At 41.1% G+C, this 3823-nt stretch overlaps 1 pseudogene; it reads left to right on the top strand.

Annotated features, from left to right (window-relative positions):
* The first annotated feature begins 2964 nt into the window (after positions 1-2964).
* LOC102950732 lies at positions 2965-3408 on the top strand (annotated as a pseudogene).
* The last annotated feature ends 415 nt before the right edge of the window (positions 3409-3823 follow it).

The raw sequence follows: 3823 nt of genomic DNA, 5'->3' as shown, positions 1-3823 counted from the left end.
AAAAATTAAAATTAAAATTAGAAAATTAAAACAACAAAAAAATCAAATAAAGGAAGCTTGATCCTAGATGTGTTTTGGTCTGGTTGTTGAAAAAAGCTTAACAGAATAAAGAAGAAAGGGAAAGAAAAGAAAAGAGGGGGAAAACATAAAAAGAAAGAGAGAAAAAAAAGAAAAAAGAAAACGATTTAAAAAATTTTAATGTATACAATAAAATGGAATAAAATGAAATGAGAAAGTAAAACAGAATAAAAAAATTTACAAAAAATACAGTTAAAATGTTTTTTAAATCTTTTATAAAAACAGAAAATGAAAATAATTTTTTTCTCTTTCTGTACCCAAGAATAAGAAAAGAAAAAGAGAAAAAAAATGAATAGGTGGACCATCAAACAGAATGAAATCTGAATGAAATTACATCCAGTTTGCCCTAGAAGCCAAACTAGGAAGCACTTTATAGTACATACACTCAGCAGGGCAGAGACTTGTGGTCATTCTCTAGGGCTTGGTTGGCACAGTTAGATGGGGTTTGGTGTAATGGCTCTGTTCTCCACTAGGTGGCGTTGCTTAGCTTATTGGGGTGGATTGGTGTGGCTCTGGTGTCTGTGTATGTGCAGGCGAGGGAGAGGTGAACATGGCATCACACAACTTCACAGTCTGTAGCATCAGAACTCCGTGCTGTCACCAACCAGCCATCAGGCACCCTTCTTTGTCTCCAGCTTCCATCCCCTCCCCACTTCTACAATGTCAGTCACCAAGTCATCAGCCGGCCAGGTGGCACCTCTCTCCTGAATTTTATCTCAGATGGGGATGGGTTTCCAAACCCGTCACTTCTGAGGGCCCTGTGGCTTGGGCCCCCTCCAACCCTCTGGGGGAGGGTCTCACCAAGCAGTGGCCTGGTACCAGCTTGACCCCCAAGGAACGCTCATGCAACTGCACTGCAGAGGCCCAGGGACTGTGCCCAGATGTCAGTCTGCCTCAGAAAAAGTTCATGCAATCATGTAGCAGCAGCAGTTCAGAGAACTATGGCAAATCAGAACACACAACTGGCACCCAGGCTTCACTGCACCCTAGTGTCCTTGTTCCAACACTGGCAAATGTTTCTGTTCTCCAGGGTCTGCTGGGACCTTTTCCCATGGGAAAGCTGCATAGCCTCTACCAGATGTCCTCTCAGCAGGAGAACCTCTCTCCCCATATGGCCCAAGGACCCCAAGGACCTCACTGTCTGCTCCTGGGGATTCGCCCTTCCCACCAGAGCATGGCCAGGTATTGAGCTGTGGAATTTCAGACTCTGCACTCCCCTGTTTATAGAGTTCTAATGGCATTGAAACTCTCTCCTTTTTCCTTTCTCCCTTTCTTGTTCAGATCCTTGTGGGTGCTTCCACTCTTTCTCTTTCCCTCTAGCTGCTTTTGGGGGGAGTGCTTTTCTTGTACTCTCCCCCCTCTGTCTGTCCTCTCTCCACAAACAAAAACAGCTCCCTACCCTCCATGGCTTCTCTCTCCCTCATTTCACCAATCCACCGCCACATATCTGCCAAGTTCTGTGGCTCAACCTATGCAGATTGTTGTGTTAATCCTCAGATCAATTTTCTAGATGTGCAAAATGGTTTGTTGCTTGTCTAGTTGCATTTCAGGGATGAGCAGAGAACTTCTATGCTGCTCTGTCATCTTCAAAAAGATTAAGTTTTGGGGCGCCTGGGTAGCTCAGTCAGTTAAGCGTCTGACTTCAGCTCAGGTAATGATCTCACAGTTTATGAGTTTGAGCCGTGTGTCGGCCTCTGTGCTGAAAGCTCAGAGCCTGGACCCTGCTTCAGATTCTGTGTCTCCCCCTCTCTCTGTCCCTCCCATGCTCATGCTCTGTCTCTGTCTGTCTCTCAATAATAAACGTTAAAAAAAAATTAAAAATAAAGACTAAGTTTTGAGGGAAGTAAGGACAATGGTGGACTGTGAACTTTGAGTTCAGTTCTCTTGTGGTGTATAAAAAAACTACTTTACTTGTCCTTTGATTCTCTGTTGATTTGCTTACCAGATTAGTATTTATAACGACTGTGGAATTATTGACCCCTTCTGGGTTGTGCACCAAAAAGAAGCAGTAAGTACCTTATATACTTTTCTTCCATTACCTCCTGCTGAAGGAACCACTGATTTTTCTATCTTCTTTGCATTCCAGAATTATGTATTTCTTTGGTTAATATGAGAAATTATTTTGTCTCTGCCTCTGGTAATTCTACAGCAAATGTTCTGCTCAAACCTTAAAGTAGTCTCTCTTATCAACCATTTTTCTTCCCTACTCATTTCCAACCCAGACTATTATTTCTCAGGAGAAATGGAAAAGAGAGAGAGAGAAGGAAAATAAAAACGCAAATAATAGTGAACTTCTGATTAATAAGTTTAGTCTACTTCATTGTGAAATACTTTGCTAAATTGGAAAGTCTCCATTCTCTAGTCTTTAACACAACCTTCCAAGGAAAACAGTGGTATTATCCAAACTGTGTATTAACAATTAAGAATCTTTTTTAAAATGATGTACACTCCAACCCAGTAACAATTAGCTCCCTCTAGTGTCCAAATTATAGTCTCTAAATACCATTTCCTATTAAAAAGGATCTAAAACTCCTTGGAGGAATAGCTGATTCCAGGCCTGGGACAACAAATGTTAAGGTGAGGGGTGCCTGGGTAGCTCAGTTGATTAAGCGTCTGACTTCAGCTCAGGTCATGATCTCGTGGTTCATGAATTAAAGCCCTACATCGTGCTCTGTGCTGACAGCTCAGAGCCTGGAGCCTGCTTCAGATTCTGTGTCTCCCTCTCTCCCCACCCTGCCCATGTTCACACTCTCTTTCTTAAAAATAAACATTAAAAAAAGAAATAATGTTAAGATGAGTCTGAAGTATCTTGTGCCTGAAAGCAAGGAAGGTATCAAAGACTACTGGTGGTGTGTTAAAATCATACAGGAGCGACAGCAACGCAAGATGGCAGCCACCACGGGCTCGGGAGTAAAAGTCCCTTGCAATTTTTGACTGTTGGAAGAACTGGAAGAAGGCCAGAAAGGAGTAGGAGATGGCACAGTTAGCTGGGGTCTAGAAGGTGATGAAGACATGACACTTACAAGATGGACAGGAATGATAATTGGGCTTCCAAGAACAATTTACAAAAACTGAATATACAGCCTTAAAATAGAATGCGGACCTAAATACCCAGAAGCACCCCACTTTGTAAGATCTGTAACAAAAATTAATATGAATGCAGTTAATAGTTCTAATGGAGTGGTGGACCTAAGAGCCATATCAGTGCTAGCAAAATGGCAGAATTCATACAGCATCAAAGTTGTCCTGCAAGAGCTCAGGAGCCTAATGATGTCTAAAGAAAACATGAAACTCCCTCAGCCGCCCGAAGGACAGTGTTACAACAATTAATCAAAAAGAAAAACCACAGGTCCTCCCCCTACCTGTCTTTTGACAGTCTTCATTTAAGCAGTCTTCATTTTTCACAGTAGTAAATTTTCTAGATACGTCTTGTAGACCTCAAAGTACTGGAAAGGAAGCTCCCATTTAAAGGCAATTTATCTTAAGATACTGTGAATGATACTAATTTTTGTCCATTTAAAATATATAAGTTGTGCTATAAAAAAAAATCATACAGGAGCCAACTAGAAAGGGATCCCTACTTACCAAAGATGGAATAATTTGAATATCAATAAGAATAATGACTGCAATGATTTGAACACTAAAATGTATTCTTTAGTTACCTTTGGAAGTTGCTAGGGCACTGAATCATTACTCTGAAAATTGATAAATAACAGTAAGCATCACACTTCTATCCTGTCTTGGG

The sequence above is a fragment of the Panthera tigris genome, chromosome C1 (genome assembly GCF_018350195.1).
Source record: "Panthera tigris isolate Pti1 chromosome C1, P.tigris_Pti1_mat1.1, whole genome shotgun sequence".
NCBI classification, from domain to species: Eukaryota; Metazoa; Chordata; class Mammalia; order Carnivora; family Felidae; genus Panthera; species Panthera tigris.
Note: the sequence above shows the minus strand (reverse complement) of the source record. Positions and strands in the feature narration are given on the sequence as shown.